This window comes from Apodemus sylvaticus, assembly GCF_947179515.1.
Source record: "Apodemus sylvaticus chromosome 15 unlocalized genomic scaffold, mApoSyl1.1 SUPER_15_unloc_1, whole genome shotgun sequence".
NCBI lineage: Eukaryota > Metazoa > Chordata > Mammalia > Rodentia > Muridae > Apodemus > Apodemus sylvaticus.
Window position 1 is genome coordinate 647,048 of NW_026262994.1, and position 23,037 is coordinate 670,084.

Here is a 23,037-nt window from a genome sequence, read left to right on the forward strand (position 1 = left end):
GCTTTTCGAGTTAAAACATGTTGTTTAGGAAAAAGAAGATAATTTCGCACGATGCGGGATTTCTTTAAAACGTGATATTCTGACATATTTTTTAGAGAGAAAACACTTCTGTGCCTTCTCTTTTGAGGCTGCAAGCTTATACATACACGCAACACCAAATCTTTTCAAGTTAAAGCGTGTTGTTTAGGAAAAACAAGATAATTTTGCACGATGTGATATTTCTTCTAATAAAGTTTAAGTATTTCCAATACGTACGTATTTGTCTTTACTCTGCAACACTATATTTCCTTATAACATGGTATTCTTACATATTCTGTCAAGAGAAAACGCTCCTGTGCGTTCTCTTTTGAGGCTGCATGCTTAGACATACACGCAACACCGAAGCTTTTCGAGTTAAAACGTGTTGTTTAGAAAAACAAGATAATTTCGCACGATGCTGGATTTCTTTAAAACGTGGTATTCTGAAATATTTTTTCGCGAGAAAATTGTTCTGTGCGTTCTCTTTTGAGACTACATGCTTTACCATACACGCAACACAAAATCTTTTCGAGTTATAATGTGTTGTTTAGGAAATTTAAGATAATTTTGCACGATGCGTTATTTCTTCTCGAAAATTTTACGTATTTCTAATACGTACATACTTGTCTTTACTCTGCAACACTGTATTTCCTTATATTGTGGTATTCTTACATATTTTTTCGAGAGCAAACTCTCCTGTGCATTCTCTTTTGCGGCTACACGCTTAGACATACACGCAACACCAAAGCTTTTCGAGTTAAAACGTGTTGTTTAGGAAAAACAAGATAATTTCTCACGATGCGGGATTTCCTTAAAACGTGGTATTATGACATATTTTTTCGAGAGTAAATTCTCCTTTTTGTTCTGTTTTGAGGCTACACGTTTAGACATACAGGCAACACCAATTCTTTTCGAGTTACAACGTGTTGATTAGGAAAAACAAGATAATTTTGCATGATGCGTTATTTCTTCTCATAAATCTTAAGTATTTCTAATACGTACGTATTTGTCTTTAATCTGCAATATTGTATTTCCTTATAACATGGTATTCTTAGATATTCTTTCGAGAGAAACCTCTCCTGTGCACTCTCTTTTGAGGCTACACGCTTAGACATACACGCAACACCAAATATTTTCAAGTTACAACGTGTTGTTTAGGAAAAACAAGATAATTTCGCACGATGTGCGATTTCCTTATAACGGGGTACTCTGACATGTTTTTTCGAGAGAAAAATCTCTTGTGCGTTCTCGTTTGAGGCTAGAAGCTTAGACATACACGCAACACCAAATCTTTTCGAGTTACAACGTTTTATTTAGGAAAAACAAGATAATTTTGCACGATGCTTTATTTCTTCTCATAAAGTTTAAGTATTTCCAATAGGTACGTATTTCTCTTTAATATGCAACTCTGTATTTCCTTATAACGTGGTATTCTTACATATTGTTTCGAGAGAAAACTCTCCTGTGCGTTCTCTTCTGAGGCTACACTCTTAGACATACATGCAACACAAAGCATTTCGAGTTAAAACGTGTGGTTTAGGAAAAACAAGATAATTTCGCACAATGCTGTATTTCCTTAAAACGTGGTATTCTGACATATTTTTTGGAGAAAACTCTCCTGTGCATTCTCTTTTGAGGCTACACCCTTAGACATAATTTGCAACATTTTATTTCCTAAAAAACGTGGTATTCTTAGATATTCTTTTGAGAGAAAACTCTCCTGTGCGTTCTCTTTTGAAGCTACACACTTAGACATACACGCAACACCAAAGCTTTTCGAGTTAAAACATGTTGTTTAGGAAAAACAAGATAATTTCTCACGATGCAGGATTTCCTTAAAACGTGGTATTGTGACATACTTTATCGAGAGAAAACTCTCCTGTGCTTTCTCTTTTGAGGCTGCACGCTTAGTCATACATGCAACACAATATCTTTTCGAGTTACAACATGTTGTTTAGGATAAACATGATAATTTTGCACGACGCATTATTTCTTCTAGTAAAGTTTAAGTATTACTAATACGTACGTATTTGTCTTTACTCTGCAACACTGTATTTCCTTATAACGTGGTATTCTTACATATTCTTTCGAGAGAAATATCTCCTGTGCGTTCTCTTTTGAGGCTACAAGCTTAGACATACACGCAACACCAAAGTTTTTCGTGTTACAACGTGTTGTTTAGGAAAAACAAGATAATTTCGATGATGCGGTATTTCCTTAACACGTGGAATTCTGACATATTTTTTCGAGAGAAAATTCTCCTGTGGGTTCTCTTTGGAGGCTACACATTTAGACACACAGGCAACACCAAATCTTTTCTAGTTACAACGTGTTGTTTAGAAAAAACAAGATAATTTTCAAGATGCATTATATCTTCTCGTAATTGTTAAGTATTTCTAATATGTACGTATTTTTCTTTACTCTGCAACACTGTATTTCCTTATAACGTGGTATTCTTTCATATTCTTTCCAGAGAAAACTCTCCTCTTCGTTCTCTTTTGAGGCTACACGCTTAGACATACACGGAACACCAAAGCTCTTCGAGTTACAACCTGTTGTTTAGGAAAAACAAGATAATTTCGCACGATGCGGGATTTCCTTAAAACGTGGTATTCTGACATATTTTTTTGAGAGAAATTTCTCCTGTGGGTTCTCTTTTGAGGCTACAAACTTAGACATACACGCAACACCAAAGCTTTTCGAGTTACAACGTTTTGTTTAGGAAAAACAAGATAATTTCGCATGATGCGTTATTTCTTCTCATAAAGTTTAAGTGTTTCTAATACGTACGCATTTGTCCTTACTCGGCAACACTTTATTTCCTTATGACGTGGTATTCTTACATATTGTTTCGAGAGAAAACTTTCCTGTGCATTCTCTTTTGAGGCTACACATTTAGACATACACACAACACCAAAGCTTTTTGAGTTAAAACATGTTGTTTAGGAAAAACAAGATAATTTCACATAATGCGGGATTTCCTTAAAACGTGCTATTCTGACATATTTTTTCGATAGAAAACCCTCCTGTGCATTCTCATTTGAGGCTGCACACTTAGAAAATACATGAAACACAATATCTTTTTGAGTTACAACGTGTTGTTTAGGAAAAACAAGATAATTTTGCACGACGCGTTATTTCTTCTAGTAAAGTTTAAGTATTTCTAATACGTACTTATTTGTCTTTACTCTGCAACAATGTATTTCCTTATAACGTGGTATTCTTACATATTCTTTCGAGAGAAATCTCTCCTGTGCATTCTCTTTTGAGGCTACATGCTTAGACATACATGCAACAGCAAAGCTTTTCGAGTTACAACGTGTTGTTTAGGAAAAACAAGATAATTTCACATGATGCGGTATTTCCATAAAACGTGGATTTCTGACATATTTTTTCGAGAGAAAATTCTCCTGTGGGTTCTCTTTGGAGGATACACATTTAGATATACATGCACCACCAAATATTTTCTAGTTACAACTTGTTGTTTAGGAAAAACAAGATAATTTTCACGATACATTACTTCTTCTCATAAATTTTAAGTATTTCTAATACGTACGTATTTGTTTTTACTCTGCAACAGAGTATTCCGTTATAACATTGAATTCTTACATATTCTTTTGAGAGCAAACTCTCCTGATCGTTCTCTTTTGAGGCTACATGCTTAGACATACACGCAACACCAAAGCTTTTCGAGTTACAACGTGTTGTTTAGGAAAAACAAGATAATTTCGCACGATGCGGGATTTCCTTAAAACGTGGTATTCTGACATATTTTTTGGAGATAAAATTCTCCTGTGGGTTCTCTTTTGAGGCTACACATTTAGACTTACAAGCAACACCAAATCTTTTCAGGTTACAACGTGTTGTTTAGGATATACAAGATAATTTTGTATGATGCGTTATTTCTTCTCGTAAAGTTTAAGTATTTCTAATACGTACGTATTTGTCTTCACTCTGCAACACTCTATTTGCTCATAACGTGGTATTCTTACATATTCTTTCGAGAGAAAATGCTACTGTGAGTTCTCTTTTGAGGCTACATGCTTAGACATACATGCAACACCAAAGCTTATCAATTTACAACGTGTTGTTTAGGAAAAACAAGATAATTTCGTACAATGAGCGATTTCCATCAAACGGGGTGTTCTGACATGTTTTTTCGAGAGAAAACTCTCCTGTGCATTCCCCTTTGAGGCTAGAAGCTTAGGCATACACGAAACACCAAAGCCTTTCGAGTTACAACGTTTTGTTTAGGAAAAACAAGAGAATTCCGCATGATGCGTTATTTCTTCTCCTAAAGTTTAAATATTTCTAATAAGTACGTATTTGTCCTTACTCTGCAACACTGTATTTCCTTATAACGTGGTATTCTTACATATTCTTTCGAGAGAAAACTCTCCTGTGCGTTCTCTTTTGAGGCTACACATTTAGACATACACGTAACACCAAAGCTTTTCGAATTAAAACATGTTGTTTAGGAAAAACAAGATAATTTCACATGAAGCGGGATTTCCTTTAAACGTGGTATTCTGACATATTTTTTCGAGAGAAAACTCTCCTGTGCGTTCTCTTTTGAGGCTGCACGCTTAGTCATACATGCAACACCATATCTTTTTGAGTTACAACGTGTTGTTTAGGAAAAAACAATATTATTTTGCACGACGCATTATTTCTTCTCGTAAATTTTAAGTATTTCTAATACGTACGTATTTGTCTTTACTCTGCAACACTGTATTTCTTATAACGTGGTATTCTTACATATTCTTTCGAGAGAAATCTCTTCTGTGCATTCTCTTTTGAGGGTACATGCTTAGACATACATGCAACACCAAAGCTTTTCGAGGTACAACGTGTTGTTTAGGAAAAACAAGATAATTTCGCATGATGCGGTATTTCCTTAAAACGTGGAATTATGAGATATTTTTTCGAGAGAAAATTCTCCTGTGGCTTCTCTTTGGAGGATACACATTTAGACATACACGCACCACCAAATCCTTTCTAGGTACAACGTGTTGTTTAGGAAAAACAAGATAATTTTGCACGATACATTACTTCTTCTCGTAAATTTTAAGTATTTCTAATACATACGTATTTGTTTTTACTCTGCAACACTGTATGCAACGAGGAATTCTTACATATTCTTTTGAGAGAAAACTCTCCTGTGCATTCTCTTTTTAGGCTACATACTTAGACATACATGCAACACCAAAGCTTTTCGAGTTACAACGTGTTGTTTAGGAAAAACAAGATAATTTCTCATGATGCGGTATTTCCTTAAAATGTGGAATTCTGACAAATTTTGATGAAAGAAAATTCTCCTGTCAGTTCTCTTTTGAGGCTACACGTTTAGACGTACACGCCACACCAAATCTTTTCGACGTACAAGGTGTTGTTTAGGAAATACAAACTAATATTGTACGATGCGTTATTTCTTCTCGTAAACTTTAAGTGTTTCCAATATGTACGTATTTGTCTTAACTCTGCAACACTGTATTTCCTTATAACGTGGTATTCTTACATATTCTTTCGAGAGAAAACTCTCCTATGTGTTCTCTTTTGAGGCTACATGCTTAGACATACACGCAACACCAAAGCTTTTCAAGTTACAACATGTTGTTTAGGAAAACAAGATAATTTCGCACGATGTGGGATTTCCTTAAAACGTGGTATTCTGAAAAATTTGACGAAAGAAAATTCTCCTGTGGGTTCACTTTTGAGGCTACACGTTTAGACGTACATGCCACACCAAATCTTTTCGAGGTACAACGTGTTGTTTAGGAAATAAAAGCTAATTTTTACTATACCTTGTTTCTTCTCGTAAAGTTTAAGTGTTTCCAATACGTACGTATTTGTCTTTACTCTGCAACACTGTATTTCCTTATAACGTGGTATTCTTACATATTCTTTCGAGAGAAAACTCTCCTGTGCGTTCTCTTTTGAGGCTACACGCTTAGACATACACCCAACACCAAAGCTTTTCGAGTTACAACGTGTTGTTTAGGAAAACAAGATCATTTCGCACGATGTGGGATTTCCTTAAAACGTGGTTTTCTGACAAATTTTGACGAAAGAAAATTCTCCTGTGGGTTCTCTTTTGAGGCTACACGTTTAGACGTACACGGTACACCAAATCTTTTCGAGGTACAACGTGTTGTTTTGGAAATACAAGCTAATTTTTTACGATTCGTTATTTCTTCACGTAAATTTTAAGTATTTCTAATACGTACATATTTATCTTTACTCTGCAACACTGTATTTCCTTATAACGTGGTATTCTTACATAATTTTTCGAGAGCAAACTCTCCTGTGCATTCTCTTTTGCGGCTACACGCTTAGACATACACGCAACACCAAAGGTTTTCGAGTTAAAACTTGTTGTTTAGGAAAAACAAGATAATTTCGCACGATGTGCGATTTCCTTATAACGGGGTATTCTGACATGTTTTTTTGAGAGAAAACTCTCCTGTGCGTTCTCTTTTGAGGCTAGAAGCTTAGACATACACGCAACTCCAAATCTTTTCGAGTTACAACGTGTTATTTAGGAAAAACAAGGTAATTTTGCACGATGCGTTATTTCTTCTCATAAAGTTTAAGTATTTCCAATATGTACGTATTTCTCTTTAATATGCAACTCTGTATTTCCTTATAACGTGGTATTCTTACATATTCTTTCAAGTGAAAACTCTCCTGTGCGTTCTCTATTGAGGCTACACGCTTAGACATACATGCAACACCAAAGCTTTTCGAGTTAAAATATGTTGTTAAGAAAAAACAAGATAATTTCCCATGATGCGTGATTTCCTTAAAACGTGGTATTCTGACATATTTTTTCGAGAGAAAACTCTCCTGTGCGTGCTCCTTTGAGGCTACACGCTTAGACATACATGCAACACCAAATCCTTTCGAGTTAAACCGTGTTGTGTAGGAACTACAAGATAATTTTGTACGATGCGTTAATTCTTCTCATAAAGTTTAAGTGTTTCTAATACGTACATAGTTGTCTTTACTCTGCAACATTGTATTTCCTTATAACGTGGTATTCTTACATATTCTTTCGAGAGAAAACTCTCCTGTGCGTTCTCTTTTGAGGCTGCATGATTAGACATACACGCAACACCAAAGCTTTTCGAGTTAAAACGTGTTGTTTAGGAAAAACAAGATAATTTCGCACGATGTTGGATTTCCTTAAAACGTGGTTTTCTGAAATATTTTTTCGAGAGAAAATTGTTCTGTGCATTCTCTTTTGAGACAACATGCTTTACCATACACGCAACACAAAATCTTTTCGAGTTATAATGTGTTGTTTAGGAAATACAAGATAATTTTGCAAGATGCATAATTTATTCTCGAAAATTTTAAGTATTTCTAATACGTACATATTTGTCTTTACTCTGCAACACTGTATTTCCTTATATCGTGGTATTCTTACATATTTTTTTCGAGAGCAAACTCTCCTGTGCATTCTCTTTTGCGGCTACACGCTTAGACACACACGCAACACCAAAATTTTTCGAGTTAAAACGTGTTGTTCAGGAAAAACAAGATAATTTCGCACGATGTGGAATTTCCTTAAAACGTGGTATTCTTCTCGTAAATTTTAAGTATTTCTAATACGTACGTATTTGTTTTTACTCTGCAACACTGTATTTCCTTATAACGTGGGATTCTTTCATATTCTTTCCAGAGAAAACTCTCCTCTTCGTTCTCTTTTGAGGCTACACGCTTAGACATACACGGAACACCAAAGCTCTTCGAGTTACAACCTGTTGTTTAGGAAAAACAAGATAATTTCGCACGATGCGGGATTTCCTTAAAACGTGGTATTCTGACATATTTTTTTGAGAGAAATTTCTCCTGTGGGTTCTCTTTTGAGGCTACAAACTTAGACATACACGCAACACCAAAGCTTTTCGAGTTACAACGTTTTGTTTAGGAAAAACAAGATAATTTCGCATGATGCGTTATTTCTTCTCATAAAGTTTAAGTGTTTCTAATACGTACGCATTTGTCCTTACTCGGCAACACTTTATTTCCTTATGACGTGGTATTCTTACATATTGTTTCGAGAGAAAACTTTCCTGTGCATTCTCTTTTGAGGCTACACATTTAGACATACACACAACACCAAAGCTTTTTGAGTTAAAACATGTTGTTTAGGAAAAACAAGATAATTTCACATAATGCGGGATTTCCTTAAAACGTGCTATTCTGACATATTTTTTCGATAGAAAACCCTCCTGTGCATTCTCATTTGAGGCTGCACACTTAGAAAATACATGAAACACAATATCTTTTTGAGTTACAACGTGTTGTTTAGGAAAAACAAGATAATTTTGCACGACGCGTTATTTCTTCTAGTAAAGTTTAAGTATTTCTAATACGTACTTATTTGTCTTTACTCTGCAACAATGTATTTCCTTATAACGTGGTATTCTTACATATTCTTTCGAGAGAAATCTCTCCTGTGCATTCTCTTTTGAGGCTACATGCTTAGACATACATGCAACAGCAAAGCTTTTCGAGTTACAACGTGTTGTTTAGGAAAAACAAGATAATTTCACATGATGCGGTATTTCCATAAAACGTGGATTTCTGACATATTTTTTCGAGAGAAAATTCTCCTGTGGGTTCTCTTTGGAGGATACACATTTAGATATACATGCACCACCAAATATTTTCTAGTTACAACTTGTTGTTTAGGAAAAACAAGATAATTTTCACGATACATTACTTCTTCTCATAAATTTTAAGTATTTCTAATACGTACGTATTTGTTTTTACTCTGCAACAGAGTATTCCGTTATAACATTGAATTCTTACATATTCTTTTGAGAGCAAACTCTCCTGATCGTTCTCTTTTGAGGCTACATGCTTAGACATACACGCAACACCAAAGCTTTTCGAGTTACAACGTGTTGTTTAGGAAAAACAAGATAATTTCGCACGATGCGGGATTTCCTTAAAACGTGGTATTCTGACATATTTTTTGGAGATAAAATTCTCCTGTGGGTTCTCTTTTGAGGCTACACATTTAGACTTACAAGCAACACCAAATCTTTTCAGGTTACAACGTGTTGTTTAGGATATACAAGATAATTTTGTATGATGCGTTATTTCTTCTCGTAAAGTTTAAGTATTTCTAATACGTACGTATTTGTCTTCACTCTGCAACACTCTATTTGCTCATAACGTGGTATTCTTACATATTCTTTCGAGAGAAAATGCTACTGTGAGTTCTCTTTTGAGGCTACATGCTTAGACATACATGCAACACCAAAGCTTATCAATTTACAACGTGTTGTTTAGGAAAAACAAGATAATTTCGTACAATGAGCGATTTCCATCAAACGGGGTGTTCTGACATGTTTTTTCGAGAGAAAACTCTCCTGTGCATTCCCCTTTGAGGCTAGAAGCTTAGGCATACACGAAACACCAAAGCCTTTCGAGTTACAACGTTTTGTTTAGGAAAAACAAGAGAATTCCGCATGATGCGTTATTTCTTCTCCTAAAGTTTAAATATTTCTAATAAGTACGTATTTGTCCTTACTCTGCAACACTGTATTTCCTTATAACGTGGTATTCTTACATATTCTTTCGAGAGAAAACTCTCCTGTGCGTTCTCTTTTGAGGCTACACATTTAGACATACACGTAACACCAAAGCTTTTCGAATTAAAACATGTTGTTTAGGAAAAACAAGATAATTTCACATGAAGCGGGATTTCCTTTAAACGTGGTATTCTGACATATTTTTTCGAGAGAAAACTCTCCTGTGCGTTCTCTTTTGAGGCTGCACGCTTAGTCATACATGCAACACCATATCTTTTTGAGTTACAACGTGTTGTTTAGGAAAAAACAATATTATTTTGCACGACGCATTATTTCTTCTCGTAAATTTTAAGTATTTCTAATACGTACGTATTTGTCTTTACTCTGCAACACTGTATTTCTTATAACGTGGTATTCTTACATATTCTTTCGAGAGAAATCTCTTCTGTGCATTCTCTTTTGAGGGTACATGCTTAGACATACATGCAACACCAAAGCTTTTCGAGGTACAACGTGTTGTTTAGGAAAAACAAGATAATTTCGCATGATGCGGTATTTCCTTAAAACGTGGAATTATGAGATATTTTTTCGAGAGAAAATTCTCCTGTGGCTTCTCTTTGGAGGATACACATTTAGACATACACGCACCACCAAATCCTTTCTAGGTACAACGTGTTGTTTAGGAAAAACAAGATAATTTTGCACGATACATTACTTCTTCTCGTAAATTTTAAGTATTTCTAATACATACGTATTTGTTTTTACTCTGCAACACTGTATGCAACGAGGAATTCTTACATATTCTTTTGAGAGAAAACTCTCCTGTGCATTCTCTTTTTAGGCTACATACTTAGACATACATGCAACACCAAAGCTTTTCGAGTTACAACGTGTTGTTTAGGAAAAACAAGATAATTTCTCATGATGCGGTATTTCCTTAAAATGTGGAATTCTGACAAATTTTGATGAAAGAAAATTCTCCTGTCAGTTCTCTTTTGAGGCTACACGTTTAGACGTACACGCCACACCAAATCTTTTCGACGTACAAGGTGTTGTTTAGGAAATACAAACTAATATTGTACGATGCGTTATTTCTTCTCGTAAACTTTAAGTGTTTCCAATATGTACGTATTTGTCTTAACTCTGCAACACTGTATTTCCTTATAACGTGGTATTCTTACATATTCTTTCGAGAGAAAACTCTCCTATGTGTTCTCTTTTGAGGCTACATGCTTAGACATACACGCAACACCAAAGCTTTTCAAGTTACAACATGTTGTTTAGGAAAACAAGATAATTTCGCACGATGTGGGATTTCCTTAAAACGTGGTATTCTGAAAAATTTGACGAAAGAAAATTCTCCTGTGGGTTCACTTTTGAGGCTACACGTTTAGACGTACATGCCACACCAAATCTTTTCGAGGTACAACGTGTTGTTTAGGAAATAAAAGCTAATTTTTACTATACCTTGTTTCTTCTCGTAAAGTTTAAGTGTTTCCAATACCGTACGTATTTGTCTTTACTCTGCAACACTGTATTTCCTTATAACGTGGTATTCTTACATATTCTTTCGAGAGAAAACTCTCCTGTGCGTTCTCTTTTGAGGCTACACGCTTAGACATACACCCAACACCAAAGCTTTTCGAGTTACAACGTGTTGTTTAGGAAAACAAGATCATTTCGCACGATGTGGGATTTCCTTAAAACGTGGTTTTCTGACAAATTTTGACGAAAGAAAATTCTCCTGTGGGTTCTCTTTTGAGGCTACACGTTTAGACGTACACGGTACACCAAATCTTTTCGAGGTACAACGTGTTGTTTTGGAAATACAAGCTAATTTTTTACGATTCGTTATTTCTTCACGTAAATTTTAAGTATTTCTAATACGTACATATTTATCTTTACTCTGCAACACTGTATTTCCTTATAACGTGGTATTCTTACATAATTTTTCGAGAGCAAACTCTCCTGTGCATTCTCTTTTGCGGCTACACGCTTAGACATACACGCAACACCAAAGGTTTTCGAGTTAAAACTTGTTGTTTAGGAAAAACAAGATAATTTCGCACGATGTGCGATTTCCTTATAACGGGGTATTCTGACATGTTTTTTTGAGAGAAAACTCTCCTGTGCGTTCTCTTTTGAGGCTAGAAGCTTAGACATACACGCAACTCCAAATCTTTTCGAGTTACAACGTGTTATTTAGGAAAAACAAGGTAATTTTGCACGATGCGTTATTTCTTCTCATAAAGTTTAAGTATTTCCAATATGTACGTATTTCTCTTTAATATGCAACTCTGTATTTCCTTATAACGTGGTATTCTTACATATTCTTTCAAGTGAAAACTCTCCTGTGCGTTCTCTATTGAGGCTACACGCTTAGACATACATGCAACACCAAAGCTTTTCGAGTTAAAATATGTTGTTAAGAAAAAACAAGATAATTTCCCATGATGCGTGATTTCCTTAAAACGTGGTATTCTGACATATTTTTTCGAGAGAAAACTCTCCTGTGCGTGCTCCTTTGAGGCTACACGCTTAGACATACATGCAACACCAAATCCTTTCGAGTTAAACCGTGTTGTGTAGGAACTACAAGATAATTTTGTACGATGCGTTAATTCTTCTCATAAAGTTTAAGTGTTTCTAATACGTACATAGTTGTCTTTACTCTGCAACATTGTATTTCCTTATAACGTGGTATTCTTACATATTCTTTCGAGAGAAAACTCTCCTGTGCGTTCTCTTTTGAGGCTGCGATGATTAGACATACACGCAACACCAAAGCTTTTCGAGTTAAAACGTGTTGTTTAGGAAAAACAAGATAATTTCGCACGATGTTGGATTTCCTTAAAACGTGGTTTTCTGAAATATTTTTTCGAGAGAAAATTGTTCTGTGCATTCTCTTTTGAGACAACATGCTTTACCATACACGCAACACAAAATCTTTTCGAGTTATAATGTGTTGTTTAGGAAATACAAGATAATTTTGCAAGATGCATAATTTATTCTCGAAAATTTTAAGTATTTCTAATACGTACATATTTGTCTTTACTCTGCAACACTGTATTTCCTTATATCGTGGTATTCTTACATATTTTTTTTCGAGAGCAAACTCTCCTGTGCATTCTCTTTTGCGGCTACACGCTTAGACACACACGCAACACCAAAATTTTTCGAGTTAAAACGTGTTGTTCAGGAAAAACAAGATAATTTCGCACGATGTGGAATTTCCTTAAAACGTGGTATTCTTCTCGTAAATTTTAAGTATTTCTAATACGTACGTATTTGTTTTTACTCTGCAACACTGTATTTCCTTATAACGTGGTATTCTTTCATATTCTTTCCAGAGAAAACTCTCCTCTTCGTTCTCTTTTGAGGCTACACGCTTAGACATACACGGAACACCAAAGCTCTTCGAGTTACAACCTGTTGTTTAGGAAAAACAAGATAATTTCGCACGATGCGGGATTTCCTTAAAACGTGGTATTCTGACATATTTTTTTGAGAGAAATTTCTCCTGTGGGTTCTCTTTTGAGGCTACAAACTTAGACATACACGCAACACCAAAGCTTTTCGAGTTACAACGTTTTGTTTAGGAAAAACAAGATAATTTCGCATGATGCGTTATTTCTTCTCATAAAGTTTAAGTGTTTCTAATACGTACGCATTTGTCCTTACTCGGCAACACTTTATTTCCTTATGACGTGGTATTCTTACATATTGTTTCGAGAGAAAACTTTCCTGTGCATTCTCTTTTGAGGCTACACATTTAGACATACACACAACACCAAAGCTTTTTGAGTTAAAACATGTTGTTTAGGAAAAACAAGATAATTTCACATAATGCGGGATTTCCTTAAAACGTGCTATTCTGACATATTTTTTCGATAGAAAACCCTCCTGTGCATTCTCATTTGAGGCTGCACACTTAGAAAATACATGAAACACAATATCTTTTTGAGTTACAACGTGTTGTTTAGGAAAAACAAGATAATTTTGCACGACGCGTTATTTCTTCTAGTAAAGTTTAAGTATTTCTAATACGTACTTATTTGTCTTTACTCTGCAACAATGTATTTCCTTATAACGTGGTATTCTTACATATTCTTTCGAGAGAAATCTCTCCTGTGCATTCTCTTTTGAGGCTACATGCTTAGACATACATGCAACAGCAAAGCTTTTCGAGTTACAACGTGTTGTTTAGGAAAAACAAGATAATTTCACATGATGCGGTATTTCCATAAAACGTGGATTTCTGACATATTTTTTCGAGAGAAAATTCTCCTGTGGGTTCTCTTTGGAGGATACACATTTAGATATACATGCACCACCAAATATTTTCTAGTTACAACTTGTTGTTTAGGAAAAACAAGATAATTTTCACGATACATTACTTCTTCTCATAAATTTTAAGTATTTCTAATACGTACGTATTTGTTTTTACTCTGCAACAGAGTATTCCGTTATAACATTGAATTCTTACATATTCTTTTGAGAGCAAACTCTCCTGATCGTTCTCTTTTGAGGCTACATGCTTAGACATACACGCAACACCAAAGCTTTTCGAGTTACAACGTGTTGTTTAGGAAAAACAAGATAATTTCGCACGATGCGGGATTTCCTTAAAACGTGGTATTCTGACATATTTTTTGGAGATAAAATTCTCCTGTGGGTTCTCTTTTGAGGCTACACATTTAGACTTACAAGCAACACCAAATCTTTTCAGGTTACAACGTGTTGTTTAGGATATACAAGATAATTTTGTATGATGCGTTATTTCTTCTCGTAAAGTTTAAGTATTTCTAATACGTACGTATTTGTCTTCACTCTGCAACACTCTATTTGCTCATAACGTGGTATTCTTACATATTCTTTCGAGAGAAAATGCTACTGTGAGTTCTCTTTTGAGGCTACATGCTTAGACATACATGCAACACCAAAGCTTATCAATTTACAACGTGTTGTTTAGGAAAAACAAGATAATTTCGTACAATGAGCGATTTCCATCAAACGGGGTGTTCTGACATGTTTTTTCGAGAGAAAACTCTCCTGTGCATTCCCCTTTGAGGCTAGAAGCTTAGGCATACACGAAACACCAAAGCCTTTCGAGTTACAACGTTTTGTTTAGGAAAAACAAGAGAATTCCGCATGATGCGTTATTTCTTCTCCTAAAGTTTAAATATTTCTAATAAGTACGTATTTGTCCTTACTCTGCAACACTGTATTTCCTTATAACGTGGTATTCTTACATATTCTTTCGAGAGAAAACTCTCCTGTGCGTTCTCTTTTGAGGCTACACATTTAGACATACACGTAACACCAAAGCTTTTCGAATTAAAACATGTTGTTTAGGAAAAACAAGATAATTTCACATGAAGCGGGATTTCCTTTAAACGTGGTATTCTGACATATTTTTTCGAGAGAAAACTCTCCTGTGCGTTCTCTTTTGAGGCTGCACGCTTAGTCATACATGCAACACCATATCTTTTTGAGTTACAACGTGTTGTTTAGGAAAAAACAATATTATTTTGCACGACGCATTATTTCTTCTCGTAAATTTTAAGTATTTCTAATACGTACGTATTTGTCTTTACTCTGCAACACTGTATTTCTTATAACGTGGTATTCTTACATATTCTTTCGAGAGAAATCTCTTCTGTGCATTCTCTTTTGAGGGTACATGCTTAGACATACATGCAACACCAAAGCTTTTCGAGGTACAACGTGTTGTTTAGGAAAAACAAGATAATTTCGCATGATGCGGTATTTCCTTAAAACGTGGAATTATGAGATATTTTTTCGAGAGAAAATTCTCCTGTGGCTTCTCTTTGGAGGATACACATTTAGACATACACGCACCACCAAATCCTTTCTAGGTACAACGTGTTGTTTAGGAAAAACAAGATAATTTTGCACGATACATTACTTCTTCTCGTAAATTTTAAGTATTTCTAATACATACGTATTTGTTTTTACTCTGCAACACTGTATGCAACGAGGAATTCTTACATATTCTTTTGAGAGAAAACTCTCCTGTGCATTCTCTTTTTAGGCTACATACTTAGACATACATGCAACACCAAAGCTTTTCGAGTTACAACGTGTTGTTTAGGAAAAACAAGATAATTTCTCATGATGCGGTATTTCCTTAAAATGTGGAATTCTGACAAATTTTGATGAAAGAAAATTCTCCTGTCAGTTCTCTTTTGAGGCTACACGTTTAGACGTACACGCCACACCAAATCTTTTCGACGTACAAGGTGTTGTTTAGGAAATACAAACTAATATTGTACGATGCGTTATTTCTTCTCGTAAACTTTAAGTGTTTCCAATATGTACGTATTTGTCTTAACTCTGCAACACTGTATTTCCTTATAACGTGGTATTCTTACATATTCTTTCGAGAGAAAACTCTCCTATGTGTTCTCTTTTGAGGCTACATGCTTAGACATACACGCAACACCAAAGCTTTTCAAGTTACAACATGTTGTTTAGGAAAACAAGATAATTTCGCACGATGTGGGATTTCCTTAAAACGTGGTATTCTGAAAAATTTGACGAAAGAAAATTCTCCTGTGGGTTCACTTTTGAGGCTACACGTTTAGACGTACATGCCACACCAAATCTTTTCGAGGTACAACGTGTTGTTTAGGAAATAAAAGCTAATTTTTACTATACCTTGTTTCTTCTCGTAAAGTTTAAGTGTTTCCAATACGTACGTATTTGTCTTTACTCTGCAACACTGTATTTCCTTATAACGTGGTATTCTTACATATTCTTTCGAGAGAAAACTCTCCTGTGCGTTCTCTTTTGAGGCTACACGCTTAGACATACACCCAACACCAAAGCTTTTCGAGTTACAACGTGTTGTTTAGGAAAACAAGATCATTTCGCACGATGTGGGATTTCCTTAAAACGTGGTTTTCTGACAAATTTTGACGAAAGAAAATTCTCCTGTGGGTTCTCTTTTGAGGCTACACGTTTAGACGTACACGGTACACCAAATCTTTTCGAGGTACAACGTGTTGTTTTGGAAATACAAGCTAATTTTTTACGATTCGTTATTTCTTCACGTAAATTTTAAGTATTTCTAATACGTACATATTTATCTTTACTCTGCAACACTGTATTTCCTTATAACGTGGTATTCTTACATAATTTTTCGAGAGCAAACTCTCCTGTGCATTCTCTTTTGCGGCTACACGCTTAGACATACACGCAACACCAAAGGTTTTCGAGTTAAAACTTGTTGTTTAGGAAAAACAAGATAATTTCGCACGATGTGCGATTTCCTTATAACGGGGTATTCTGACATGTTTTTTTGAGAGAAAACTCTCCTGTGCGTTCTCTTTTGAGGCTAGAAGCTTAGACATACACGCAACTCCAAATCTTTTCGAGTTACAACGTGTTATTTAGGAAAAACAAGGTAATTTTGCACGATGCGTTATTTCTTCTCATAAAGTTTAAGTATTTCCAATATGTACGTATTTCTCTTTAATATGCAACTCTGTATTTCCTTATAACGTGGTATTCTTACATATTCTTTCAAGTGAAAACTCTCCTGTGCGTTCTCTATTGAGGCTACACGCTTAGACATACATGCAACACCAAAGCTTTTCGAGTTAAAATATGTTGTTAAGAAAAAACAAGATAATTTCCCATGATGCGTGATTTCCTTAAAACGTGGTATTCTGACATATTTTTTCGAGAGAAAACTCTCCTGTGCGTGCTCCTTTGAGGCTACACGCTTAGACATACATGCAACACCAAATCCTTTCGAGTTAAACCGTGTTGTGTAGGAACTACAAGATAATTTTGTACGATGCGTTAATTCTTCTCATAAAGTTTAAGTGTTTCTAATACGTACATAGTTGTCTTTACTCTGCAACATTGTATTTCCTTATAACGTGGTATTCTTACATATTCTTTCGAGAGAAAACTCTCCTGTGCGTTCTCTTTTGAGGCTGCATGATTAGACATACACGCAACACCAAAGCTTTTCGAGTTAAAACGTGTTGTTTAGGAAAAACAAGATAATTTCGCACGATGTTGGATTTCCTTAAAACGTGGTTTTCTGAAATATTTTTTCGAGAGAAAATTGTTCTGTGCATTCTCTTTTGAGACAACATGCTTTACCATACACGCAACACAAAATCTTTTCGAGTTATAATGTGTTGTTTAGGAAATACAAGATAATTTTGCAAGATGCATAATTTATTCTCGAAAATTTTAAGTATTTCTAATACGTACATATTTGTCTTTACTCTGCAACACTGTATTTCCTTATATCGTGGTATTCTTACATATTTTTTTCGAGAGCAAACTCTCCTGTGCATTCTCTTTTGCGGCTACACGCTTAGACACACACGCAACACCAAAATTTTTCGAGTTAAAACGTGTTGTTCAGGAAAAACAAGATAATTTCGCACGATGTGGAATTTCCTTAAAACGTGGTATTCTTCTCGTAAATTTTAAGTATTTCTAATACGTACGTATTTGTTTTTACTCTGCAACACTGTATTTCCTTATAACGTGGGATTCTCACATATTCTTTTGAGAGAAAACTCTCCTGTGCGTTCTCTTTTGAGGCTACATGCTTAGACATACACGCAACACCAACGCTTTTCGGGTTACAATGTGTTGTTTAGAAAAAACAAGATAATTTCGCACGATGCGGGATTTCCTTAAAACGTGGTATTCTGACAAATTTTTTGGAGATAAAATTCTCCTTTGGGTTCTCTTTTGAGGCTACACATTTAGACTTACAAGCAACACCAAATCTTTTCAGGTTACAACGTGTTGTTTAGGATATACAAGATAATTTTGTAGGATGCGTTATTTTTTCTCGTAATGTTTAAGTGTTTCTAATACGTACGTATTTGTCTTTACTCTGCAACACTCTATTTGCTCATAACGTGGTATTCTTACATATTCTTTCGAGAGAAAACGCTCCTGTGCGTTCTCTTTTGAGGCTACTCGCTTAGACATACATGTAACAGCAAAGCTTTTCAAGTTACATCGTGTTGTATAGGAAAAACAAGATAATTTCGCACAATGAGCGATTTCCATAAAACGGGGTATTCTGACATGTTTTTTCGAGAGAAAACTCTCCTGTGCGTTCTCTTTTGAGGCTAGAAGCTTAGACATACAAGCAACACCAAATCTTTTCGAGTTACAACGTGTTATTTAGGAAAAACAAGATAATTAAGCTCGATGCGTTATTTCTTCTAATAAAGTTTAAGTATTTCCAATATGTACGTATATGTCTTTAATATGCAACACTGTATTTCCTTGTAACGGGGTATTCTTACATATTCTTTCGAGAGAAAACTCTCTTGTGCGTTCTCATCTGTTGCTACACACTTACACAAACACGCAACACCAAGGCTTTTCAAGTTACAACGTTTTGTTTAGGAAAAACAAGAGAATTTGCATGATGCGTTATTTCTTCTCGTAAAGTTTAAGTATTTCTAATACATACGTATTTGTCCTTACTCTGCAACACTGTATTTCCTTATAACGTGGTATTCTTACATATTCTTTCGAGAGTAAACTTTCCTGTGCGTTCTCTTTTGAGGCTACACATTTAGACATACACGCAACACCAAAGCTTTTCTAGTTAAAACATGTTGTTTAGGAAAAACAAGATAATTTCACATGATGCGGGATTTCCTTAAAACGTGGTATTCTGACATATTTTTCGAGAGAAAACTCTCCTGTGCATTCTCTTTTGAGGCTGCATGCTTAGTCATACATGCAACACCATATCTTTTCGAGTTACAACGTGTTGTTTAGGAAAAACAATATAATTTTGCACGACGCATTATTTCTTCTAGTAAAGTTTAAGTATTTTGAATACGTACGTATTTGTCTTTACTCTGCAACACTGTATTTCCTTATAACGTGGTATTCTTACATATTTTTTCGAGAGAAATCTCTCCTATGCATTCTCTTTTGAGGCTACATGCTTAGACATACATGCAACACTAAAGCTTTTCGAGTTACAACATGTTGTTTAGGAAAAACAAGATAATTTCGCATGATGCGGTATTTCCTTAAAATGTGGATTTCTGACATATTTTTTAGAGAGAAAATTCTCCTGTGGGTTCTCTTTGGAGGATACACATTTAGACATACACGCACCACCAAATCCTTTCTAGTTACAACGTGTTGTTTAGGAAAAACAAGATAATTTTGCACGATACATTACTTCTCGTAAATTTTATGTATTTCTAATACGTATGTATTTGTTTTTACTCTGCAACACTGTATTCTGTTATAACATGGAATTCTTACATATTCTTTTGAGAGAAAACTCTCCTGTGCATTCTCTTTTGAGGCTACTTGCTTAGACATACACGCAACACCAAAGCTTTTCGAGTTACAACGTGTTGTTTAGGAAAAACAAGATACTTTCGCATGATGCGGTATTTCCTTAAAACGTGGAATTCTGACATATTTTTTTCAAGAGAAAATTCTCCTGTTGGTTCTCTTTGGAGGCTACACATTTAGACATACACGCAACACCAAATGTTTTCTAGTTACAACGTGTTGTTTAGGAAAAACAAGATAATTTTGCACGATGCATTCCTTCTCATAAATATTTCTAATACGTACGTATTTGTTTTTATTCTGCAACACTCTATTTCCTTATAACGTGGAATTCTTACATATTCTTTTGAGAGAAAACTGTCCTGTGCGTTCTCTTTTGAGGCTACATGCTTAGACATACACGCAACACCAAAGCTTTTCGAGTTACAACGTGTTGTTTAGGAAAAACAAGATAATATCGCACGATGCTGGATTTCCATAAAACGTGGTATTCTGACATATTTTTTGGAGATAAAATTCTCCTTTGGGTTCTCTTTTGAGGCTACACATTTAGACTTACAAGCAACACCAAATCTTTTCAAGATGCATTATTTCTTCTCGTAAAGTTTAAGTATTTCTAATACGTACGTATTTGTCTTTACTCTGCAACACTCTATTTGCTCATAACGTGGTATTCTTACATATTCTTTCGAGAGAAAATGCTCCTGTGCGTTCTCTTTTGAGGCTACACGCTTAGACATACATGTAACAGCAAAGCTTTTCAAGTTACAACGTGTTGTATAGGAAAAACAAGATAATTTCGCACAATGAGCGATTTCCATAAAACTGGGTATTCTGACATGTTTTTTCGAGAGAAAACTCTCCTGTGCGTTCTCTTTTGAGGCTAGAAGCTTAGACATACATGCAACACCAAATCCTTTCGAGTTACAACGTGTTATTTAGGAAAAACAAGATAATTATGCTCGATGCGTTATTTCTTCTAATAAAGTTTAAGTATTTCCAATATGTACGTATATGTCTTTAATATGCAACACTGTATTTCCTTGTAACGGGGTATTGTTACATATTCTTTCGAGAGAAAACTCTCTTGTGCGTTCTTGTCTGTGGCTACACACTTACACATACACGCATCACCAAAGCTTTTCAAGTTACACCGTTTTGTTTCGGAAAAATAAGATAATTTCGTATGATGAGCGATTTCCTTAAAACGGGGTATTCTGACATGTTTTTTCGAGAGAAAACTCTCCTGTGCGTTCTCCTTTGAGGCTAGAAGCTTAGACATACACGCAACACCACATCATTTCGAGTTACAACGTTTATGAAAAACAAGATAGTTCTGCACCATGCGGGATTTCCTAAAAACGTGGTATTCTGACACATTTTTTCGAGAGAAAACTCTCCTGTGCGTTCTCCTTTGAGCCTACAAGCTTAGACATACATGCAACATCAAATCATTTCGAGTTACAATGTGTTGTTTAGGAAATACAAGATTATATTGTATGATGTGTTATTTATTCCGGTAAAGTTTAAATATTTCTAATATGTAAGTATTTGTCTTTAACTGCAACACTGTATTTCCTTGTAATGTGGTATTCTTACATATTCTTTGGAGAGAAAACTCTCCTGTGCGTTCTCTTTTGAGGCTACACACTTAGACATACACGCAACACCAAAGCTTTTCGAGTTACAACATGTTGTTTAGGAAAAACACGATAATTTCGCACGATGCAGGATTTCCTTATAACGTGGTATTCTGACATATTTTTTTCGAGAGAAAACACTCCTGTGCATTCTCTTTTGAGGCTACCAGCTTAGACATGCACACAACACCAAATCTTTTCGAGTTACAACGTGTGGTTTAGGAAAAACAAGATAATTTTGCACGATGCGTTATTTCTTCTCATAAAGTTTAAGTATTTCCAATACGTACCTATTTGTCTTTACTCTGCAACACTTTATTTCCTTATAACGCCGTATTCTTACATATTCTTTCGAGAGAAAATTCTCCTGTGCATTCTCTTTTGAGGCTGCATGCTTAGACGTACACGCAACACCAAAGCTTTTCGAGTTACAACGTGTTGTTAAGGAAAAACAAGATAATTTCGCAAGATGCAGGATTTCCTTAAAACGTGGTATTCTGACATATTTTTTTCGAGAGAAAATTCTCCTGTGTATTCTCTTTTGCGGCTAAAACCTTAGAAATACACGCAACTCCAAATCTTTTCAACTTGTTGTTTAGGAAATACAAGATAATTTTGTACGGAGCGATATTTCTTCTTGTAACTTTAACTTTTTCTAATACGTACGTATTTGTCTTTACTCTGCAACACTGTATTTCCTTGTAACATGGTATTCTGACATACTGTTTCGAGAGAAAATTCTCCTGTGCGTTCTCTTCTGAGGCTACACACTTAGACATACACGCAACACAAAGCTTTTCGAGTTAAAACGTGCTGTTTAGGGAAAAACAAGATAATTTTGCACAATGCTGGATTTCCTTAAAACGTGGTATTATGACGTATTGGTTGGAGAAAACTCTCCTGTGCGTTCTCTTTTGAGGCTACACACTTAGACATACACGCAACACCAAAGCTTTGCGGGTTACAACGTTTTGTTTAGGAAAAACAAGATAATTTCGCATGATGAGATATTTTTTCTCATAAAGTTTAAGTATTGCTAATACGTATGTATTTGCCCTTATTCTGCAACACTGTATTTCCTTATAACGTGGTATTCTTACATATTCTTTCGAGAGAAAACTCTCCTGTGTGTTCTCCTTTGAGGCTACACACTTAGACATACAGGCAACACCAAAGCTTTTCGAGTTAAAACATGTTGTTTAGGAAAAACAAGATAATTTCTTACGATGCGGGATTTCCATAAAAGGTGGTATTGTGACATATTTTTTTCGAGAGAAAACTCTCCTGTGCTTTCTCTTTTGAGGCTGCACGGTTAGTCATACATGCAACACAATATCTTTTCGAGTTACAACGTGTTGTTTAGGAAAAATAAGATAATTTTGCACGACGCGTTATTTCTTCTAGTAAAGTTTAAGTATTTCTAATACGTACGTATTTGTCTTTACTCTGCAACACTGTATTTCCTTATAACGTGGTATTCTTACATATTCTTTCGA